The sequence below is a fragment of the Gracilinanus agilis genome, chromosome 2, assembly GCF_016433145.1.
Source record: "Gracilinanus agilis isolate LMUSP501 chromosome 2, AgileGrace, whole genome shotgun sequence".
Classification (NCBI taxonomy): domain Eukaryota; kingdom Metazoa; phylum Chordata; class Mammalia; order Didelphimorphia; family Didelphidae; genus Gracilinanus; species Gracilinanus agilis.
The window spans coordinates 637,965,178-637,975,099 of NC_058131.1; positions in this window are offsets into that span (position 1 = coordinate 637,965,178).

Consider the following 9,922-nt stretch of genomic DNA (forward strand, 5'->3'; position numbering starts at 1 on the left):
AGGGAGGGAGGGAAGGAGGGAGGGAGGGAAGAATTAAGGAAGGAAGGAAAGAATAAAAGAAGGAAGGAAGGCAAGAGGGAGGAAGGAAGGAAGGAAAGAATGAAAGTAGGAAGGAAGGCAAGAGGGAGGAAGGAAGGAAGGAAAGAATGAAAGAAGGAAGGAAGGAATAAAAGGAAGGAAGAAAAGAAGATAAACAAAAGAAAACTGAATAAAAGAAAGAAAGAAAGAAAGAAGGAAGATACTAAAGAAGGAAGGAAGAATAAAAGAAAAAAGATCATAAAACTTTCCTTTGACTCTAAAAACTTCCACTTTGGATTGGTTTTGACATATGATTCTGAGTTCAGCTTCAGTCTCATATAGCACTTAAGCACTTCTCAATGTGAACAACCATTTTCTTTCTCTTGTTCCCTTTATCACATCTCATTTATACTTCCCTTCTTTTGGATCAGTGAACTCTTTCTTTTCTTGAGCCTTGCTTAGCCCAAACTCAGTACTACAGAGAAGAATATCATAGATCAAAGCTTGCCTTCTGAAGGAGGACTCAAGTGGACAGAAGCCCTAGAAATTACATTAGACAGACTCACAGTTCTCATTTTCAAGGCTTGTGAACTATGAGTTGGGTCTAGTTGATCAAAGTAAAATGATCTTGCAATTCTCTGATGAATTAGGGAAGTGTCAGAAACCAGTTTAGACTATTCAGACCAAAGTCCATTTTCAACACTGGGAAATTACTGGGTAATTCCTGTATCTCCATTTTCTAGATGATTCTGGTGGTCTCTCTTCTCTTTCACTGACATTCTAGGAAGTCAAACTTTGCCCTTTCATACTCTAATAATCTGGATGAATCTCTGTTTGTTGGTGATTAACATTTCAGGCAAGGGTGTGTCTCATGTTCAGTATAAATAGGGCAAGCAAAGATCATCATTAACATGCAGTACAAATGGAAATGTGAAATTATTAATATCAGTATTCAAATACTGACCCTTAGTCTATCTGGAAACAGTTTCAAAGTTTTCCTGACTTAATGCCACCAGCAAATAATAAAGGAAGTGTTTTCATATTAATTATAAAAACGAATCCATTGTTAGCTCTTCCTTTATGGTGTCGAAGTCTGTAGGGTTCATTGTTCAGATACCAGGACACTTTACATACTAATGAATCTCCATTGTAACCCTGTAAGATTAGCATTCATCACCCTTTTTGAGGCGTGGACCCTAACCAGTACAGCCAGGACCATAATATGAAAATAAAAGTTGTAAATTCCCAAAGGCATCCAGATTAGTTTAACGCCTTTGTTAATCCTTCACATGTTCACAGCCAACTTTTTGGCATTTACTAGTTGTGTGACCAGGGGCAGAACACTTAACCTGTCTGAAAATCAGGTTCTTTATCTATATATAAAAAAGGGGAATTGGGATGGCTTGGTTTTATTTGTCTCAAATGAAATAATGCACACAAAATATCTTTGCAAACCTCAAAATGCTATCAAATGCTGGCTAAAAGAAACATTTCCATTGCTACCACCATCACCAAGGTTGAGAGGTTGACTGACACAAAGGGTTGACTTTATATTCTAGGATGCAGGTTCTCATCTTGCCTCTGATATATGCTTGGTATTTTATTTTGAACACATCATAGTAACTTCCTAGCACTTCAGCAACTTTCCAAGATACAATTATAAAACTTAGTTGATTTCTCAATCTGCATTGGTGGAGGGAATTTCTGTACCTGAAGTTACCTATATTAATGAAATCACAGGTCTGGGCCAACTTGCCACTCTCCTTCTACTCTTTGTCCTTTCTTATTAGCTTTAAGGAGTACTTTCAAAGTTTAAAAATCTCTTCCTTGAAATAAAACTAGATGAGGGCAACTAGATGGCTCAGTGGGTTGAGAGCCAGACCTACAGATGGAAGGTTCTAGCTTCTAATTTGGCCTCAGTTCCTAGCTATGTGACCCTGGGCAAGTCACTTAACCTCTATTGCCTACCTCTAACCACTCCTTTGCTTTGGATCCAATACATGGTATTAATTTTAAGATGGAAGGTAAGGGTTTGGGAAAAGAAAAAAAGAAAATACTAGAATAAGCCTACACAGGAAGGATCTAACTTTGAAAGAAGAATGTGTTACTTCTCTCCTTATCCTTGAGTATTCCCATTTAGAAACCTCAAGAGAAATTTCAGAAATTATCGAAAGATGTATTACCATTTTTACCATAATGGAATGGTTATGTCAAATTTGTATTAAAAATTTGGCCAAAGCTATGCCATCAGATACTTTATGGTCAATCAATCAACAGATACTTATTAAACGCTTACCATATACTGGGTATTCAAATAGGACCTGGGGATATAAATATAAAATGAATGAATGAATGAATGAATGAAACATTCTGGCTTGTTTTCTTCTTATCAGAAGTGGTCATAATTTGGGTGATGTGTATATTAACAACATCAGTTTCCATGGACTTTCTATATATGTGATAGTAGTTATATATGACAGTATAAGCTTAAAATTAATATACAATAACTCCAAGTATTATATTTTATAAGATTTATTAATTATCACTTGAAGTAAAAGGAATAAAAAGACAAAAGTAAAAGCCTGAGTAAAGCCAGTTTTCACAGTCACAGACGTGGGAGAAGAGAGAAAAAAGTGAAGCTACACACATTTTATTTACAAAATGTGAGGAAGCAATGTGGGGACAAAAGAAAAAGGAATTTAGGGATGAGAAAAAGGAATTCTTGGAGATGGAGTCTTTAGGGTACAACATTCTAATTACACAAGAGTCAATGACTATGAGCATAGGATAGTTTCTCACCTCAAAGCATCAAGGTTTTCTACAACATCCTGAAAAACTGTCATCTGGCCTGTATTTAAAGGATTCTAGCCTGGAAACTCATTCCCTTTTGAAACAACTATCCCATTTCACTTTTGATTCATTCTAATTATTTGGAAAGAGGGTGTCTTTCTTCTGGGCTATAATATCTCTCTTTGAAACTTTCACCCAGCACATCTAGTTCTGCTCTTTCAGAAGGACCAAAATAAGTTCCATCTCTTTCTACATGAAAATCATTCAATTGTGTTCAAGAACAGAACATCTCCAGATATCTCAGGTGCCATTTTTACCTGGTATAGAAAAGGCAACACGATATGGTGCAAAGAGCATTGGTATGGAGTCAGAGGTTTCTTACTGTTCACTTTTATGTGGTACTTTTCCATTTACAAAGTGCTTTCTCATACCAGTCCTTGGAGAGAAGAAATGCAAATGAATGAATGAATAGATGGATGAATGAATAAATCTCTATTTTTATGAATGAAAAATGGGAAATTCAGAGGGTTTAAATGCATTATTTGCCCTTGTCACATGAGAAAGCTGGAAGTTGAACTCAGGTCTTCTGATCTCCAATTTCAGCATGCTTTCCACTGAACTCTGTTGGCTCTAGGCTTTCATACTGCTGTTTTCTAGATGGGTTAAATCTTGTCACCTCTCCTTATCTCAGTTTCACTTTCTGTCAAGAGAGGAAACTGGAGGCTAGGAGATTGATTTTTAAGGCCTTCTTCCAATTCTACAATTTCCTTCTACTAGGCAATCAAACATTTAATAATCTTTGGTTAGGCCCCTGTTATGTGTCAGCACTACTAAGACACAAACACAAAAATGAAACAGACCCTCCACGTATTTCATAGAAGAGACCATGTGTTTATTCTATTTACATATAACTTGTTTGTAAAATAGATACCCATTGGGAGAGGAGAGGCACTTGAGTTTGAGAACTATCAGGGCAGGCTTCACAGAAGCCTTGAGCTTTTGGCTGAGTTGGTTTGAGTGGAGTTCTGAAGGAAATTAGGGATTCTAAGAAGAGGAAATCTATTTTAGATCTAGGCAATGGCCAGTGCAAAGGCGACATGGATGAGAGATGGAGTGTCATAGAGGAGGAAAAGAACGGAGATCAATTTAATGTGTTTAAAGGGGAATTATGTGTAATGAGGTCCAAAATCTATTTTGGAACCAGGTTGTAAAGGACTTTAAATGATAAACAGAACTTTATATTTAATCCTATTTTTAAAAGGTAGCTAGATGGTTCAGTGGATAGAGTACCTGGCCTGGGGGCAGGAAGCCTCATCTTTATGAGTTCAAATCTTCCTAAGACATTTACTTCTTTGTTACCTTTCATGAGTCATTTAATTCTGTTTGTCTCATTTTCTCCATTTGTAAAATGAGCTGGAAAGAGAAATGGCAAACCATTCCAACATCTGTGCCCAGAAAACCCTAAATGGGCTCATGAGGAGTCGGACACAACTGAAATGACTGAACAACAGCAGATAATAGAGGACCACTGGATGTTACTGAATAGGAGAACAGTAGGGACAGATCTGTGTTCTCAAAGAGATCATTTTGGCCAGTGTGGCAGAGGGGCTGGAGAAAAGGGGGGGTCTTGAGGGTCTTGAGGCAAGGAGGCCAGTTAGCAGGTTATTGAAATAGTCTAGGCTAGAGGGGATAAACAAGAACAGGGGCTGTGAGCAGAGAAAGAAGGTTTAGATATGAATGCTCTTACAGGTGTAGAAATGACAATCCTTGATAACTGGTTCGATATGTAGGGTGAGTGAGGAGGAGTCAAGAATGATCTCAGGGTTTGAACTAGAAGGATGATGTTGGGGCCCTTAACAGAAAGAGCAAAATTCGGAAGTCGGGTAAGCTTTGGGGGTCAACATCCCAATTAGTCACCTTGTCCACATTCTCCAGATAAAATATTGAGGGATCTCCGTTCATTTAGGATTTTTTACCTTGAATGCCCTTCTGCCATCAGCAGTGATCTAGGTCCAACTCAGACTTTCTCCTTGTTAATTGTGTGACCTTGGATATGTCATTGAAACTCCCTGGAACTCAAGTTCCTCACGTGTAAAATAAAGAGGTTGGAAGACATGATTTCTAAGGTCCTTTTCATCTATAAAACCATGATCCCATGATCCAGAGAGGACCCAACTTTTTCCTTCCAAAATTAAGACGAAGAAATCTCTCTTTTCCAATTCAAGCCGAGGCCATCCAGTTGGTTTCTGGTGGGATTTCAAAGCTGAAGTCGGGGAGTAAAGAGATCTAGTCTGCAGCCACAGCAGGCATTTTTGCTTGTCACATTCCAAGGCCTGAGCCCGGACCCTCATGGAGTCTTCTGTCCCAGTGGGCCTCTCTCTCAGCACACTTCGGTTTTCAACGGGCCAGGCTTCGCTTGTGTACCTGCTGCAGAGCACAAAGGGACGGAGTTAGTGAAGGGGAGGTGATGACAGTGGCTTCTATCAGCAAATCTTTGCGAGGATAAGGTTGCATGGTTTGCAATTAGACAACCAAGTCCTGTGGCATGGAAGATCATTTCCTTCAGCAGGTTATCATTTTGGAAAAATCAAGAACCTTTTAATATACAGTCCATCTCCCTGAATTCAGCACAGCTCCTCTGCGCCAGCTCAAAGAAGGCCGCCCTTTAATGGCAGTTAACTCTTCAGGGAGAAACAATGGCTTTTGGGCCCAGCTGCATGTACAGCTTGTAGTCCCAGTGTAAACAGTTTAGGGTGCAGAGCAGGAACTGTGAAGCAGACAAAGACCCCGTTATATAGGGTGAGAGGGGCCCCTTGCACAGAATACTACAGCAAGGACTGGGGGAAAGCCTCTCCTTCCTCTTCCAGAAGTCCTGGATTCTGATTTTGCTGTTAAATAACACTTTGGAATGTAGAAGTGAATGATGTCCAATCTCACCTGAATATGATATTTCTCTAGGATGAACCCTTCCATGTTCTATTTTTCATTCGTGAAGAGAGTTCTATAAAGTTCTGTTTTCTGAAGGCTACGGTCCTACTCCAAAGAAATTTGGGGAGCAGTTGTAATCTAGAGGAAATTATCAGAAGAGCAAGATTGAAGACCAGGAGAAGAGGAGAGGAGAACAAAGGATGAAATGCATAGATAGTGTCGTGGAAGCAACAATCGTGAGCTTAGACAGACTTTGGGAGATCGTAGAGGGGAAAGGATCCGTTGTCCATGGGGTCACAAAGAATAGGATGCCACTGAATGAATGAACAACAATCTGCTCCTTGGGATCACAGTTTTAAAACTCAAATGGGTTTTAGAAACCATCAAGACCAGAAGGAGGCCACCAATAAGGGTGACAATGCATGGTACCCATGAACATGTATGGGGGGGGAAAGTCCTTGGTAATCCTATGCATTTTGTTTGACTCATTTAAAAACATTGTTCTGAGAAGGGATCCATAGGCTTCATCATATTGCCATAGAGATCCATGACACAAAAAGCTTGTTTTGACCAACTTTCTTCATTTTACAGATAAGGAAACTAAGCCTTAGAGGTGAGGTTAATTAGCCAAGGTCATATAGATAGGAGGTAGCAGCTGTGGAACTCAAACTTGGCTCTTTTGACTTCATCTCGAACTGTTCTTCCCCTCCATGGGGAAAAACATCTCTCTCTTGTTGCATGACCTTGGGCAAATCACTTTATTCCCTAAATCTATTTCCTCTTCTACAAAACGAATGCACTCATTCCTCACCTCTTCCCCATTTTGTCTTCTTCTTCTTTAAGATGCCAATCAGGCTTTACCTTCTAAATGAAACTCCTCAAGTGTAGAGATTATTTCATTCTTTATATTTATAACTCCAGCATCTAGCACAATACCTGGTGTCTAAAAGGCACTTAATAATTAATTGTTCATTGATTGAGTGACTGAAAGAAAAGAGAGACAATGAATGGACCAGTTTAACCAGGTTACAGTGTTTTTGTGGAGGGAAAAATACTGACAAAGACAAAATAAGTTGGCATCAGATTCTGTGAGGTTTTGATTACCGGGCTAAGGAATTTGGATTTTATTTACCTAGCAATGTGGATCCATTAAGTATTAGTATGATCAGAACTGAGCTTTTAGGAAGGTTAATATGGAATCAGCATGACGGATGGATTAGAGAGGTAAAGAGTGGTGGTGGGATGACATTGAAATATTTCAAATGAAAATGAAAATAATTCCTAGAGGAGGGAGAAAAGAGGATCTGGGAGGGCTTCATACAGGGGGTGGCACCTCACTTGGACCTCAATCAGCCTGCTAGCTACAAGAATGGAAAAGGGATTAACTTGAGACAGTTGATGAAGGGCAAAATACCAGTGCTTGGCAAATATTGAAGATGGGGTTCAAGAAGGAATTTTAAATGACCCACGGATGGGCAACCTCAGTCTTACTTCTGTAGTTTGGAAGCATATAACACATCTAAACTACATGGCTACCCTTATATTGTTCTTTGCTTAACTTTCTACTAAACCCTCCACAATAGTTTTTCCGATCCTTTTCTTTCCTCAAGCCCTGTGCCATGGCTGTGGGCCACCTTTCCTATCTTAGGACGTTACCTCCTATTTTTCTGAAAAATTCTAGATCATCATGAATTCTGACTCCTTTTATGTGCCATACTCCAAAAATCCAATATAAATCCACTAACCCACCTCCATTCTTTCCTCATTTGTTTCAGTCATTAAGGAAGAGATGGCCCTTATCTCTTTTTTGTAACCTCCAAAGCTGGTTCCATCAAATATCCCTCTTGCATCTGGGTCACTCATTTGATAGAATGTTGGCCTCAGAATGAGGAAGATCCAAGTTTAAGTCCTTCCTCAAATACTTACCAGCTCTGTGACCCTGGGAAAGTCATGTAACCTCTCTCAAACTTAAATTTTTTATGAGAATCAAATGAGTAAACATATGTTAAGTGTTTTGCAAATCTTAAAACACTATTAAATGTAGGATATCATTATTTTTATTATTCCTCTCCTAGCCCCTATCTTTTCTTTACCGTTATCTACTATTTTCTTTCTTACTACCTAGAATTATGGCCAGGTCTCTCCTATTCTTAGATAACCTTAATTAGGCCCTATCATCAATTTGCTTTTACAGTTAAATTCTGAGAAATTTACTTATTTCCACCACTTACTCATTTCCCAGTTACTCTTCTTTGTCTTGGAAACTGGAGACTAAACCCACTAATCGAATGAAATGGTTCCTTCCAAAATCAGTAATAATGCTTTATTTGTCTAATTGAAATGTTTTTTATCACAGCCTTCATCCTTCTTGACCTCTAAGAAGCTTTTGATATTACTGACAACTCCTTTATTCTTTCTTCTCTTTATTCCTCAGTTTCTTCTGCTGGATCATCATCTATCTCCAATCCCTTATCACAAATGACTCTCAAGGCTCAGTTCTGCATCATTTCATCTTATCATTCTAGTTCTAGACTTTTTCTCAGTGATTTTATCAACTTCCCTAGGTTCTATTATCTTCTTCATGCAGATGACTCATATACCTATATCTGGCCCTACTGTCTAGCCTATCTCTGCCTTTTAATCTGTATATTATTTAAAATCTGCCTTTCTCCCTATCACCATATCCTTCTACTCATCCAAGTTCACAATCTTAGAGCAGAGCCTTTCTTAACTCATTTCCCCTCTCCTATCCAATTAGTTGTCATGTTTCATCAATTCTACCTCCACAATGCCTCTCCTATCCATCCCTTTATCTACACTTACAGCTATAATTCAGGTCCTTATTGCCTCTTGCCTGTACTATGGTTAGAGATTCCTAATTGTGCATTCATTCTCTGTGATTTCATTCTTTCCCCTGTCTGATCCAATCTCCACAGAGTTGCCAAAAGAATCCTCCTAAATATGACTATTTCTCCCCTGCTCAATAATTTCAGTGTTTCCCTGCTGACAGGTATAAAATAAACCTCCCAGCCTTACATTCACATTCTGTCTCCCTCCTACCTTCTCGGTCATTTCACATTAGTCCCTTTCATTAACAGAATTTTCCAGTGCATCTGGCCTCCTTGTGCCTCTTTCATCTCTACATTTCATTTCCTGATTGCCATGTCTTAGCAAATATCATGACCTGAACTCACACCCTTTCCACTTCACCTCTTAAAATTCCCTAGCTTTATTTAAACCTCAACTCTTATGTAAAATTGGAAAGCCTTTCCTGATCCTTATAGTAATTAATTCTTTGTCTCCTCAAATTATTTTGTATTTAATTAGCTCTGTACATGTTGAATCCTTCAGTAGACTGATTTTCATTTTTGTTTTTGTATTCCCAGCACCTAGTGTAGTGCTTTGCATAAAGTGGCCCTTAGTAAATGTTTATTAGGTTTGAATCCAAGTGATTGATAAAGCAGCTAACATGGACAGTTCTTTTTAAGAAGCTTGGTTGTAAGGAGAAAAATAGAATGATTCTTAGAATGGGTAACAAGGTCAAATGAAAGTTTATTCATTTTTTTCAATTCTCAGATACATGTTTAAAAACAATGTAATAAGAGTTAGTGGAAAAGGAGGAACTGAAGATACTGGCTATCATGACAATGGACTTTATGAAATGGTTTTCATTTAAATCTGTTGCTATGAAATGTTCTTCATTTAAATATAGGGCTATAAATATTTTAATTTGTAAGCACTTCCTTGACTTCTACAGTAATTACTACTTTCTGGATGAGGTTCGAGATAGACACATCTTATGCCAATTTCTCCTTAATTATTAGTGTTCTTGGAAGTTTCCAGGACATTTTCTAATGGTCTTACACATTTAATATCAACTACATCTTGTGTCTTCAATCAATTATATCTTTATTCTTTCACAAAGGAGGATTGTTCTTTTCCTTCTCAAATAGTTATTTTCCCAAGGACCTTCTTTTAAATCATCACAAAATGAACATATTTGCCATTTAGGAGTCTCTCTGGAACAGATTATATTCTGTTACATTTCACAATGTAGGGATTTGGGGGTATATTCCTTTTGTGACCATTATGGCTAAAGCCTTTTCGTTGTATATGACAGTATATTTTGGTCACTCATATACGAACATATTTGAGATGGTTAAAGAGAAGGGATTAATAATTATTA